Source organism: Oryctolagus cuniculus, chromosome 6 (assembly GCF_051225735.1).
Source record: "Oryctolagus cuniculus isolate XC-2025 breed Fujian yellow rabbit chromosome 6, ASM5122573v1, whole genome shotgun sequence".
Taxonomy (NCBI): Eukaryota; Metazoa; Chordata; class Mammalia; order Lagomorpha; family Leporidae; genus Oryctolagus; species Oryctolagus cuniculus.
In genome coordinates this window covers 55,068,388-55,083,579 of record NC_142872.1, presented here as the reverse complement: position 1 = coordinate 55,083,579, position 15,192 = coordinate 55,068,388, and the positions used below count along the sequence as shown (strand labels likewise).

The 15,192-nt window shown below is 40.6% G+C and overlaps 1 long non-coding RNA gene across 1 annotated transcript in view; it reads right to left on the bottom strand.

The window, feature by feature from the left end:
• Positions 1–1,073: 1,073 nt before the first annotated feature.
• The window catches only part of LOC138850057 (uncharacterized), a 1,261,171-nt gene continuing 1,247,052 nt past the window's right edge, over positions 1,074–15,192 (bottom strand). The window contains exon 9 of the long non-coding RNA XR_016235500.1: positions 1,074–1,220. This is a non-coding gene — a long non-coding RNA (uncharacterized LOC138850057). The remainder of the gene's footprint in view (positions 1,221–15,192) is intronic.

The window sequence follows — 15,192 nt, the reverse complement described above, 5'->3', positions numbered from 1 at the left end:
CTGTAAGAGAGCCTATATGCCTTCAGTTTATTATTTTGTTTTCTACTGAATTTAGTCCGTCTTTTTACTATTACATTCAAGCAATGTTTCCTCTTTCATGGCATATATGCCTACTTATGCTTATTGCAATGCCCCATTTTACGAAACTGCACATAGGATATACACCCTCCTGTCCAACCCCTCACACCTTCCCATGGAAAACCAAGAAGATTTACTTTAGATTTAACTTTGAAAAAATTGTCTTGCATTGAAATCATCACTAGAGTACTCAGATAAAACTCATATTTAAGAGCAATGAAAGATATTGTAATAGGTGTTTTATGTGAATTTTTTAAACCTTCCCGCAGACTGAAAAGTTGAAAAAATTAATTTTTTTTTTTTTTTTTGACAGGCAGAGTGGACAGTGAGAGAGAGAGACAGAGAGAAAGGTCTTCCTTTGCCGTTGGTTCACCCTCCAATGGCCGCCGCGGCCGGCGTGCTGCAGCTGGCGCACCGCGCTGATCCAAAGGCAGGAGCCAGGTGCTTCTCCTGGTCTCCCATGGGGTGCAGGGCCCAAGGACTTGGGCCATCCTCCACTGCACTCCCGGGCCACAGCAGAGAGCTGGCCTGGAAGAGGGGCAACCAGGACAGAATGCAGCGCCCCGACCGGGACTAGAACCCGGTGTGTCGGCGCCGCAAGGTGGAGGATTAGCCTAGTGAGCCGTGGCGCCGGCCGAAAAAATTAATTTCATTGATTTTGAAACATTAATCATTTTCAGCATTTGGACACAACCTGACTATATGCAAATAGTTTAGTTTCTATATTGGATGTGGGTAGCAATATTTTTTCAAGTTTTAAATCATCCGCATAGCATGTGAAATTATAGTGCCTCTCTTCCTTGACAGATTCCAACCTTTTGATTCTCTGCCTTCTTTCTTTGCTACAGTAAATTGATCCTTTAAAACATCCAGGTGCAAATGAATTAATGGCCTTCTATTGTGAGAGAGAGCAATGGAGTCCCTTCCCACTCCATCTCCACATCGAGGTCTCTTCCCCTTCCGAGAAACCCACATATCAATTAAACTCACCTGCTAATTAAAAGCTTGTTTGGAAAAATCCTCGCTAGTTAGAAGCAAAGGAAAGTGTAAAGGTGTCTAAAAATAGAGGCTTTGAATGTCAATTACTTCCTTCCTCCTTGGTTCCTGGTTCCTTGAGTTGAATTGAAGGCTGACAAAAAGAGCTAGAAGAGGGGGGAAAAAAAGAAAAAAATAGTAAGTATTTTTTTCACCCATATTTCCCTGGGAGTATATCAATTGCTTTAGTAACTTCAGCTCTTTGTCAGCAACATCAGGCTACACAGTTTTTATTCATGAGCTCGAACACACCATTTCTCACCCCTCCTCATACAGCCACACTGATTTCCTGTATAAAGGCAGACGAATCCACAGTTCTCACACGTTGAATGTCAACAATCAAACCACAGCTTTGGCAAGCTGGAATATCAGAGGAGTGAAAGTGAATGCGGAAATGATGCCCTGTTCTCATTTTTTAAAAAAATGACATCGCCTGCTCACGAACCTCAGCAGCTACTCAACTCCTGTCTGCTCTTCTAGAGAAATGGCGCCTAAGAGCAAATTTACACCAATAGTAGATTGTCTTTCCTTTCTATTCTATCATAGATTTAAAAGATCAAGTAATGTGCTAAGTCTCAAACTACATAAAGTAAAGAAAATCAAAAAAACAGAACTCAGAAGACTGGGAAAGTCACAGGTTAGGAATAAAGCCACTCTTTAATGCTCCAGACAATAAGAACAAATTAAATTATAACCAGCCTCAGAAAATGACAGCTAATTAATTCATTGATTCGTTCACTCAATAGGTTTTTTTTTTTTTTTTTTTTTTTTTTTTTTTTTTTTTTTTTTTTTGTGTCAGGCAGAGTGGACAGTGAGAGAGAGAGAGAGAGAGAAAGGTCTTCCTTTGCCGTTGGTTCACCCTCCAATGGCCACCGCGGCTGGCGCGCTGCAGCTGGCACACCATGCTGATCCGAAGGCAGGAATCAGGTACTTATCCTGGTCTCCCATGGGGTGCAGGGCCCAAGTACTTGAGCCAATCTCCACTGCACTCCCTGGCCACAGCAGAGAGTTGGCCTGGAAGAGGGGCAACCAGGACAGAATGCAGCGCCCCGACCGGGACTAGAACCCGGTGTGCCGGCGCTGCAAGGTGGAGGGTTAGCCTAGTGAGCCACGGCTCCGGCCTCAATAGGTTTTGTCCGCTGTTTGGTAGTCACTGTGTTAGGAATTGTGAGAACTGTAAACATGATTTAGTTTCAACCATTGGGGAGTTTACAGCCTAGCACAGGAAACTGAAACCAAGTAGAAATTACAATGGCATGTGATAATGGCTGGTAGGAGGAAAAACAGGGGCAACTAACCCAGCTATAAGAGGGCAAACAAAGGTCTTCAGAGACGAAGTTTAGCAAAGTCCTCATGGTCAAAAATAAAGCACCTGAGAGAACAAGAAGAGAGAAGAAAGCACTGCAGTGCTGTTGAATGGGCATCATGAAAGAGAACTTTGCACGAATGCCCACAGAACAGATGACCTGGAGACTGTACAAATGAAGGGAAAGCTCAGAGGAAAATGAAAATACAATGCCATTTTAAACAGCTTTCTGTAATAACTGCATGTGAGGTCCAGGAAATAAAGACGGAATGAGGAAAAGACACAATGTTCTCCATTTCATGACTTCCTGCAAACAGTGCAGAATGAAAACAGGGCATGATTAGGTGGCTATGAAGAGAAACTGTTTATGAAAAGAAGTGTGGAGTTAACTGACTTCACTTAACTGATAACCAAAATAGACCTATATCACAGAGAATTAAATTCGCAGGCCTAAGCTATACTACCTGACACAGAACTAATGTAACAAAGGGATTAATGTAGTAAAGTCCTATAAAAACAAAAAAATTGGGGGAAAAACCATTCTTTAATATGTTTACACTAAAAAATAGGACACTTTTTTTGCCTCTGCTATTGAGGAACAGTGATTTTTTCCTTGTTACTATTTATTGAATTCTTTACTTAGTGGACGTTTAAGCTTACAATTATAAAAATAAACTGAAAGTATATCATTGTGAAAATTTAAAGAATAAGAAAGGAAGGAGGAGGAGGGGGTAGCATGGGCAGGAAGGAGGACACTTTTTTTGTTTTACAAAAAAGAGGAGACATTTTCACACAATACTATGTATCAAGTACGTTAATTATAACAATTTTCTCTGATTCAGGTCAGTGAAGAAGTGCTAAGTACCCCTACATCTATGCATTAAGCATTTTTTAGGTTCTAGGGCTATCACAACTGATGATGAAGGGTGACATGTCTTGAAGCTTAAATACTAGCCAGGAACACAAACTAACAAGTTAAAAAAAGAGCCCTCACTAAGCACTTAGTGTAATGCTAAGTTTTCCCTGTTCTGTAATGTGTTGAATGTATCAATGATATCCTAACAAGTGGCCTCTGGGTCTGAAGGCCTAAACTCTAGTTGCAGTGCAGCATCATGCCTCACAGCCCTCTTAATAGGTTTCCATATCACGTTCTGTTTGAGGTTTTCAGAAAATGTTCTTAGGTAACTCTTTTTTTTTATTTTTAAAGATTTATTTATTTGAAAGTCAGAGTTACACAGAGAGAGAAGGAGAGGCAGAGAGGGGTCTTCCATCTGCTGGTTCACTCCCCAGCTGGCTGCAAGGGCTGGAGCTGTGCCAATCTGAACACTGAAGCTAGGAGCCAGGAGCTTCCAGGTCTCACACACAGGTACAGAGGCCCAAGGACTTGGGCCATCCTCTACTGCTTTCCCAGGCCATAGCAGAGAGCTGGATTGGAAGTGGAGTAGCCGGAACTTGAAGCAGTGCCCACATGGGATGCCAGCACCGCAGGCGGCGGCCTTATGTGCTGGGCCACAGTGCCTGTCCCTCTTAGGTAACTCTTAAAGCCCAAGATTAATCCTCCAGTTGTAAATCACCTGCTAATGGTTTCTTATTGTAATGAAAATCTCTGCCCCTTACTAAGACCTACTATCCACCTGACTGTCTCCTTTGTCTCATCATCCCTCGCTCATCTGCTTTGTGCTATGTACTTGCTCTCTGTTTTTCAGCAACACCAACTCATTTTCACTTTATTGCCTTTTCCCAGAATGCTCTCCCTCAAAACTGAACATAGCACATTCTTTCTTATTTTAAAGGTGCCATATTGAATTTCACCTCTTCCATGAGGCTTTCTCTCATCATCCTGTTTAAAATGATGACATAACAATTTCATTTTTAAGTGACAAAAAAATCTACATTTTTATGGAGTACCATGTAATGTTTTATATACTACATAATATCCAGGTTAAATACATCAATACCTAGGTGGGAAGGCAGGTATAGTGAGAAAAATCACATGTTCCTAAAGTTGTAACTATGAAATGTATGAAGTTTGTAGTCTTATGTAAAAGGTTTCTGGAAAAAAAATGCTTTGTGGTAAAAACATTCAAATCCTTTCTACCAGCTTTTGTCTTCATGGAAATATATAGTATGTTATCACTGCCTGTAGTACCCCTGTTGTGCAACACACCATCAGAATTGCTTACTCTCACCTAACTATAACTTAGTTGTCATTAAGCAACAACCATTTCCTAATTCCTGCCTCTCACCTACACTGCCTAGCCTCTGCTCATCACCATTACAACTTGTGCGATCAACTTGCTAATTTTCCATACACCAATGAAATCATACAGGCCTTGTCCTTCTGTGCTTGGCTTATTTTTCTTAACGTAATCATCTCATGTCCAATGAAAGTTATTGGAAATGGCACAATTTCATCATTTTAATGGCCCTGTAGTATCCCATTGTACATATGTACCATGTTTGATTTATCTAATAAGTAGATAGGCGATCAGTTTGCTTCCTTTTCCTGTCTATTGTGAAGAGTGCTGATGTCCCCTTGGATATAAATCCTGTAGTGAGTTTGCTGGATTGAATGGTAGTTCTGTTTTAACTTTTGTGAGACATTTCCATAACGTTTTCCACAATGGCTGTACTAATTTACATTCTCCCCAAGAGTGTGCAAGGGTTCCCTTTTCTCCACACCCTCGCCAACGCTTGTTATCTTTCTTCTTTTTGAGAATAGCAATGTGACTAGAGTAAGGTGATATCTCACGGTGGTTTTGATTTTCACTTCCCTGATGATTGGTGATGCTGAGCATCTTTACAGGTACCTACTGCCGTGTGTATTTACTTTGTTGAGAAATGCCTAAATCTGCTGCCAACTGGTTTTCCATTTCTGCTTTTGTTTCACGTGGTTTCAGTGTTGGATCTGAAAAATGTGTGCTCATTTCAATATCCTGAAGAATTTTTCCTAAATTTCTTTCTAGTAATTTCAAAGTTTCAGATCTTACTTTTATGACTTTAATCCATTCCTAGCATATTTTTGTACAGATGCACATGGGTATAGTTTCATTTTTCTTCATGCAGATAAACATTTTTCCAGCATAATTTCGAGAAGGCTTTCCTTTTGCCAATGTGTATTCTTAGATGTGTTTACGTACTATTAGGGTCTTTATTTTTTTCCATTGGTTTATGTATCTGGTTTTATTTAATTACAGTAGTACTGTATTTTATTTCAAATTTGGGTAATATAATGCCTCCTGCTTGCTTCTTTTTGATCAAGAATAGGCCTGACTATTGAGGGTCTTTTTGTGGTTCCATACAGATTTTAGTCATGTTTTTTCTAGCTCTGTAAAACATGTCATTGGCATTTGCATTGCACAATTCATATAAAAATGTGTATTTGCTTTGGGCATTATGGGCATATTAATGATATTAATTCCAATCCATGAAAATTGGATGTCTTTGCATTTCTTTGTGTCTTCTTCAATTTCTTTCACCAGTGTTTTGGAGTTTTAATTGGAAAGATTTTTCAATTTTCAGTCAAATTTATTTCTAGGCTAACTTTTATTCTTTTCTTTTTTTGTAGCTACTGAAAATGGAGCAGACGGCGCCGCGATTCAATAGGCTAATCCTCCGCCTGCGGTGCTGGCACCCTGGGTTCTAGTCCCAGTCGGGGCGCCGGATTCTGTCCCAGTTGCCCCTCTTCCAGGCCAGCTCTCTGCTGTGGCCAGGGAGTGCAGTGCTGGATGGCCCAAGTGGTTGGGCCCTCCACCCGCATGGAGATCAGGAGAAGCACCTGGCTCCTGCCTTCAGATCAGCACGGTGTGCTGGCTGCAGCATAATGGCCACAGCGGCCATTGTGGGGTGAACCAACGGAAAAGGAAGACTTTTCTGTCTCTCTCACTGTCTACTCTGCCTGTCAATAAAATAAAATATTAAAAAAAGAGAGAATGGAGCTGCATGTTTAGTTTCTTTTTCAGATTACTGACTGTGTAACAAGGGTATTGATTGGGGGATGTTGGCTTCAAATTCTTCAACTTTACCAAAATATTTTATTAGTTCTAAAAGTTTTTTGATGGATTCTTCAAGATTTTCTACATATAAGATCTTGTCTTCTGCAAACAGTGACAATTTGACCTTTCTTGCCTAATTGCTCTAATAAGGACCTCTAGCATTAAATTAAATAGAAGTGTTTGAAGCAGGGCTCCTTGTCCTGTTCTAGATCATGGAGTCAAACCCTTCAGCTTTTCCCCACTTATTAGGATAATAGCAGCTACTTTGTTATGAATTCCTTTTATTATGTTGTCCATGTACTATTCTTGCATCCCTTCTATACTCAATTTGTTTGAAGGTTTTTTGTTCATTTGTTTAGTTTTTTTAAACATGAAGTGATACTGAGTTTTCTTAAAGGCCTTTTCTGCACTCATTGAGATGATTAGATGATATTTATTCTTCATTCTATGGATTTGGTATGTCGCGCGTATTGACTTGCTTATGTGTGAACCATCCTTTCATCCTGCTTTATTGTGGTGAATAATCTTTTAAGTTTGCTGATGGATTCAGTTTGTTTATACTTTGTTGAGGATTTCAAAATCTGTGTTCATCAGGGATATTGCTTTAGCTTTCTTTCTCACATCTTTGATTTTGGTGTCAAGATACTGCTAGCCTTGTAAAATGAGCTGGAAAGAATTCCTTTCTCGTCGATTTTTTTGGGAAACAATTTGTTTTAGTTCTTACTTAGCTGGTAGAATTCAGCAGTTAAGCCATGTGGCCCTGGACTTTTTTTTTCATTAGGAGACTTTTTATTACTAATTTGATTTTACTACTTATTATTTGACTTTAAGTATGATTCAATCTTGGAAAGTTGTATATATTCGTGAATTTGTCCACTGATTCTAGGTTATCAAATTTGTTGCTGCCTAATTGTTCATAATAATCTCCAATAGTCTTTTATAGTTCTCTGGTGTCAACTGAAATGCATTGTTTGTTGTCTCTTATTTATTTCAATATTTTTTCTTAGATTAGCTAAAAATATGCTAATTTTATCTTTTCCATGACCAACTCTTCATTTCTTTGATTTTTTTGGAAGAGTTTGCAAAGCCTCTATTTATTTCTGCTCATTGTTTTATTATTTGTTTCCTTCCACAAAATTTGAGTTTGATTTGTCCTTGTTTTTCTAATACCTTAAGGTGCAGAAGCAAGTTTTTTGGTATGTGTTCTTCATGCTTTTTGGCTGTAACCTTGGATTGCAATAAGCTTTCCATTGGTACTTTTTTGACTTGTTTCAGAATAGGTTTTGGTACATCCTATTTCCACTGCATTCAGGAAAAAATTTTAATTTCCTCCTTAATTATCTCCTTGATCCTTTGGTTATTCTGGAGGAGGTAGTTTACTTCCCATGTATTTCTGAAGCTTCACATTTTGTAGTTACTGTGATTGACTTCTAGTTTTAATGTATGGTAGCTAGAAAAGATACTTGATATATTTTTTAAAAATTTTGTTGAGATTCATTTTGTGACCTGCTAAATAATCTATCCTGGGGAATATGCCAGGTGCTCTTGATAAGAGTGTATATTCGGAAGCTATTGGGCGAATGTTCTGTGGATGCCTATTAGATTTACTTAACTTGGGGTGCACCGTAACTGTTTCTCTGATGTGCGGTTTCCTTGATGATTTTCTCCCTGGATGATCTGTCCATTTCTGAAAGTGGAGTGCTAAAGTCTCCTATGATTATTGTATTGGAGTCTCTTTTTTCTTTAAATCTGTTAATATCTTTGCCTTATATGTCTAGGTGCCCCAATATTGGGTTACTTTTTTTTACAAATGTTATTTGCTCTTGCTCAACATTTGATCATTGTATAATTCTTTTTCTTGTCACTTTTTATTGCTTTTGATTTAAATTTTCTGTTTTCCTCAATGTAAATAGAGCTATTCTTGTTTTATTTTGGGCTTCGTTTATAAGAAACACATTATTCCATTCTTTAACTTTCAGTCTATGTGCGTCTTTTTAAGCCAGTCCCAAAAGACAGATATTATATGTTTCCACGAATCTAAGGTAACTAATAGGGTACTCAAAATGTTATGCATTGGAGTGAAATGGATATTTTGAGATTCGATCACTGTTTACAGCCCTTGACTCTACTGTTGAGGAACAGTATCTTTTTTTATTTATTTGACAGAGTTAGACAGTGGGGGAGAGAGAGGGGGGGAGGGGGGGAGGGGGAGGGGGGAGGGGGGGAGAGAGAGAGAGATCTTCTTTCTGTTGGTTCACCCCAAAAATGGCCTTCACGGCCGGAGCTACGCCGATCCGAAGCTAGAAGCCAGGTGCCTCCTCCCCGTCTTCCATGCAGGTGCAGTGGCCCAAGCACCCAGACCATCCTCCGCTGCCCTCCTGGGCCACAGCAGAGAGCTGGACTGGAAGAGCAGCAACCAGGACTAGAACCCAGTGTCCATATGGGGTGCTGGCACCTCAGGTGGAGGATTACCCAAGTGAGCCTGGTGCTGGCCCCAACAGTATCTTTTTCATCAACTATCTGTTTTCTTGAAGTTCACTGAGTTTCCTTAAAGATGTTTCAAATTCTTTATTGGGGTGTCAGTGTTGTGGTTCAGTGGGTAAAGTTGCCCCTTGCAATACCAACATCCCATATAGCCACTGGTTCAAGTCTTGGCTGTTCCACTTCTGATCAAGCTCCATGCTTAAGGCCTGGGAAGAGCAATGTAAGATGGCACAAGTGTATGGGCTCTTGCCACCCATGTTGGAGACCTAGATGAGGCTCCTGGCTCCTGGTTTCAGCCTGGTCCAGCCCTGGCCAATGTGGCCATCTGCAGAGTGAACCAGCAGATGGAATGATCTCTCTCTCTGTAACTGTTTCAAATAAATACAGAGTTTTAAAATTCTTCATCTGGGGGTGGACACTGTGGCACAGAGGTTAAGCTACCACTTGATCTACATCCCATAGTATAGCACAAGGTTTCAAGTCCTGCCTCTGCTCTCAATTCAGCTTCCTGCTAAATGAGCACCCTGGGAAGCAGATGATGCCTCAGGTATTGGGGTCCCTTCCACCCAAAAGGGAGATGCTGAATTCCTGGTCCCTGGCTTTGGCCAAGCTCAGCCCCAGATGTCAAGGATATTTAGACAGTGAACCACCGGATGGAAGATCTCTCTCTCACTTTTGCTCTCTTGCTATTACTCTCTTTGAAATAAAAAAAAAAAGGTATATACTCTGCATCTGAGAAACTGTTAACATCAGATCAAAGTTAGCTAGGTTTAGCACCTTGTTTCCTTTGTTAGGTAAGGGCATAGTTCCCTCAGCATCCTTGATGCTTGCTGGTACTTCACGTTGCCTTTGTAGTGAAGGATTAGTTCTCTGTCCCATCACTGTGCTCTGGGTTTCTTTGTGGCTGTCCTCCGCAACATTCCAACTAGTCTGCTTCTTTTCTCTGAGTCTAGGAATGCTGTCACTTCGGCACTAGATGGCTCCCCAAAATGAAATTTCTCTCCTGCCCATGTGCCATCACTGCCTCACTTGCTCCCTCAGTTCAGATGTCTCCCCGAGTCACAGTTGAGTTACTACTCAGAAGGCAATGAGGCGGCATTGGAAAGGGTTAGTCCTTCTTTGCAAGCCTTCCCCAGGGCCAGAACAGGCCCACATACCCAGTTTTATAGTCATCAAAGTCACAATGCTAGATTAAATCCAAAGCCCACAGCCTGCACAGAGCAGGCAAACACAGGGGTAGGACCACAGCCCACAGTGCTAGAATCTGTGGGCTGCCGAGATCAACTCACAGTCCAAAGCCCAGCCACAGGCGATGATGGCAGGAATCTAAGTCTGATTATTAGAGCCATGGGGCACTACATGACATGGGCACTGGGTCAGAAATGCCACAAGTGGGCAATAACCAGAGGTGAGGGACCATTAGGATCTGGAGAATGTCAGCTTTATCCATCCCTGCACTGAGTCCAAGACAGTGCCGTGGCTCTTCTCTGTCTGTCTTATGATGGAGGAATGGTCATCAGGCAGCCTCCCGCCTGGCCAGTCTGGCACCAAGCTGTGTCTCAACGTCACTAGGCCCTGCCAAATACTGAGGTGCACTCTGGGTCCACATGAAACTGGCAGTGATACAGAAGAAGATGAGCCCATCACATCAGGGTGCAGTCTCTTCCTGATGTTTGGGCAAGTCTGGAGGCTCCATCTCTGAGCACCAACCTTTGCACTGATCAGGTGCTGAGTGTCACACCAGGGACAAGGCTCTGAGCTCCAAGGTGAAATCCACATTCCCTTCCCCCCGCCACTGCCCAGCAGCGGGAGTCTTGCTCCATGGTTTGCAGATGCTGGGGTAGGGGTGGTAGAGGTGGTCCTCTCAGCCTCCTGGCTAAAGAGGGCTCTGCCTTTCAGTTTGCAGACCCAGGCCTGGGGGCCTAGGGGACACTGTCAGACACTGGCCCTCATCACAGTGCAATTGGTACTGGATTTTAGCTCTAAAGTCCAGATACAGTTTACTTTTCTTCTCCCAAGCTGGAGTCAACTCTTTGTAGACTGCATTGCCGGGAGCTGGGGAAAGAGTGACACATACACATCTTTTCTTCCTACTTTCTACAGCATATCTCTCCTTCTCTGCTTACTGTCCCATCAATATTATTCTATCAGTCATTTTCTTCATAGCAGTTCTTATTTTTTTATCTTCTTAATTTTAATTTTTATTAGGTTTTTAATAGATTCAACACGCTTTATAGGTTCAAGTCTAAGAATTTAATGATATTCCTTTCCTCCCTCCTTTTCTCTCTCCCTTCCCACTCACCTTCTTTCTCCCTTTTTTTAGTTTTTGAGAAAACATATTTTCAATTTAAATTACAGTAAAAAGGCTTGATACTTCACTGAATAAGAAGTTTAACAAGAAGCAAACAGACCCTAGTTTATAGGAATACAGGCAACAGCTACAAACAATAACTCAATGGATGCAACTGGAGGACATCATGTTGAATGAAATAAGCCAAACCCAGAAAGAAAACCTAAAATTTAAACTACAAAAAAAATCTATATGTATCACTATTGCTGCTAATATAGATTTGTAAAACTTGGTTGTATATAGCAGTTATTATTTTTTGAAAGACTTCATTTATTTATTTGAAAGAGTTACAGAGGGGGCAGGGAGGGAGGGAGGGAGGAAGGGATTTCTCATGGAGAGATCTTCCATCTGCTGGTTCACACTGCAGGTGGCCCCATTGGTTAGTGCTGGGTAAAGCTGAAGTCAGGTGCCAGGGGATTATCTGGGTTTCACATGTGGTTGACCGTGGCCCAATCACTTTGGCGATATCCTGTTGCTTTTTCCAGGCCATTAGCAGGGAGCTGGATCAGAAGTAGAGCAGCTGGGACATGAGCCAGCACCCATATTGTACGCCAGGGTCTTAGGTATCAGTTTTACTCCATTACACCACAATGCCAGCCCCAAACAGTTCTTATTATTTTAAATTTCCATGTTGTTTCTGTCTCTCCCTCTTTCTGCTCGATGAGATGTGAGCTTAATTAACAGAAAGTTAGATCGTTCATCATTAGACGAGTGTCTTGTCCCCCCTGCCAACTAGATGGTGAGCAGGTGCAGTGCCCACATTCCACTGTTCCCTTGTGTATATGTTAAATATCTGGGATTTTTCCCAAGACATTTCAGAAATGTGGAAATAGACAAGGAACAAAACCAAAAACATCTTAAGAAAGAAAAAAAGCTTGTAAGTTATGAATATTGCATAACATATGCACTGATTGTATTCTCTTTTGAGGCTACACATGCTTCTGACTGTGAGCCCTTGGTAAAATCATGTGCCAGGCACTGAACTAGCATTTAATCTTCCCAACTTTAGAAATGGGTACTTACAACATCTGTCCTCCTGAGATGAGTCTCAGGGTAATTTGAATTTGAATTTATCTGATTAATGATGCTGAAAAGTTTTCCGGTATATTTACTGTTCATTTGTATATTTTCATTTGAGAAATGTCTAAAAGGACTTTTGCCTATGTTCACTGGGCAGTCTGTTTCCTTGAGTTGTTTGAATACCTCATATATTTGGGATATTAAACTCTTACCAGATGTAAGGTACGGGCATATCCTCTCACATTCCATAAATTTTTCTTTACTTTGTTGTCGTCTTTGCTTTACGGAATCTTTTAGTTTGATCCAATCCCACGTCAGTTTTTGTTTTTGGTGCCTTTATTTTTCATGTTAACTCCAAGAAATCCATGCTCACACCAATTTAAAGGAGCAAATTTCCTCTATGCTTTTTCTTTCCTGTCATTTTTCTTCTCAAAGTTTTGCATTTTTATGTCTTATATTTAAGTCAGTAATCATTTGAGTTGGTTTTGCACATGGGGTGAGGTACAGATCCATTTTAATTCTTTTGCACATGGAAACCTGGTTTCCTGAAGACCATTTATTAATCAGAATGTTCCATCCCTACTCTTTGTTGTTAGCATCTTTGTAGAGGACCAACTGATTGTAACTGTTTGCATTAATGTCTGGACTCTCTGCTCCATTAGTTCATATCTTTGTTTTTATGCCATAACTATGCCATTTTAAAACAGTCTTGTGCATAGAAAACTCTTCCACTAAAATAGAAAAATACTCCACTAAAAAACCTCTTAGAACTAATAAGCTCCATAAAGTAGCAGAAAACAAATTCAGCACACAAAGCAAGTCGTATTTCTACACACTAGTGGTGAACTATCCAAAAAAAAAAAAAAAAAAAAAAAAGAAATCAAGAAAACAATTCCATCACAGCAACATCAAAAACATGCTTAGTAATAAATTTAACACAGGAAGTAAAAGATTATCACAGTGAAAACCATACAACGTTGATTACAGAAATATATATGCACAAAGAAACGGAACAACATCTCTAATTATAGACAGGAAGAATGAATGGTGTGAGAAATGACTAATAGACCCAAAGTGATCTAGATTTAAAGAAATCTCAATAAAGATCTCGGTGACATTTTCAGAGAAACAGCAAAGATAATCCTAAGGACTGTATGGAACCATGAAAGGTCCTGAATGGCCACAGCAACCCTGAGTGAGCACAAAGCTGGTCACCAGCACTGAGTGCAGCAGGTTAGCCCAGAACATGTAATACCCAACTGAAATACTGGTTCAAGTCTCTGCAGCTTGGCTCCTTTTTTTTTTTTTTTTTAAGATTTATTTATTTGAAAGGCAGAGTTACAGAGAGGCAGAGAGACAGAGAGAGGGGTCTTCTACCTGCTGGTTCACTCCCCAGATGGCCACAACAGCCGGGGCTGTGCTGATCTGAAGCCAGGAGCCAGGAGCTTCTTCCATGTCCCACACATGGGTGCAGGGGCCAAAGGACTTGGGCCATCTTCCACTGATTTCCTAGCAGAGAGCTGGATTGGAAGTGGAGCAGCCAGGATTAACTGTTGCCCATATGGGATGCCGGCACTGCAGACAGCGGCTTTACCTGCTACGCCACAGTCCCTGCTTGGCTCCTGATCCAGCTCTCTGCTGATGAGCCTGGAAAAGCAGCAGGAGATGGTCCGGTTACTTTTGCCTCCACCACTCATGGGGGAGACATGGATGGTGTTCCAGACTCTTGACTTTTGCCTTGCTCAGACTGGCTGTTGTGGACATTTGGCAAGAGAACCAGAAGATGAAAGATCAATCTCTCTCTCTTCCCCTCCACGCTGCCTTTTAAATAAAGAAATACATCTTTATAGGAAAAGGAAAGAACAAGGCTAGAGACATCACACCATGCAGTAAAAGCCATTTTAACAGCACAGTACTGGCAGGCCTTCATTTAATTGCTATCTGTAATAGAAAATTTAGGGTGGTGGCTGTAATAGAATTTATTTAACTTTCAGTATTTATGTAAATTATAATCTTGCAACTGAATAGATCTGTTCTTTAAAGGTGTTAAAATAGCCATATTCTCAATCTCCTTGCTCCCTCCCAAAGGGATTCCCTTAAATCAGACAACTGACCCAATGGACACGAGGCTAGGAGGGGGAAAAAATACTTTCCTTTGCAATTTTCCTCTATATTTTAAACTTCAAATATCTTTTATTAATTGAGCATAAAATACCTTCACTTGTTCCAGCCATAAAGAAAAATATAGCTTGAAGAACGTCATTTTGCAAGGTTCATAAATTATTCTCTTATTTTTCACATGGACTAAAGCCTAGATTTAAGTGGTAAGCAGATGATCACAGAACGACCTTGACACAGGCCAGAGCAACATATGGAATTGTTTGTCTACATTCACTTCGTGGCTTGAGGCAAACAATATTCTGATATGGACAAAAGGGAGGACACCAAAACCGCCTCTCCAGAGTTCAATCATGTAAAATTGCAGACAAGAAATTATGCGTAACTATAGCCATTTACAAGTGGGATTTGCATGAGCAAATTTTAGATTAATCAGCTATTGATTTTATTTCCATGGAAAAAGCATAGTTTAAATTACGGGGGTGGTACAGGGCAATGGTTAACAGCATGGTTGTTGGGGCTATAAAATGTAAGACTCACGACGCACCCTGTCCCGGTGTATGGGTTCTTGGGTCAAACAACTATAGGTTTATGAATCACAGTCTCCTCATCTATAATGTACACACAGGATACTTCTGTGGAATTGGGAGCTTCAATAAGATAATGTACACCTAGCATAGTGCCCAATACAATGAAACCTCAGAAAATGATAGCTATTATTGTTAACTTCATTATTTTTCAGGGAATATTGAAAAATAAAGTGACTTTAAAAGAAGAAAATTAAATCTAAAATATTTTAGTTAACC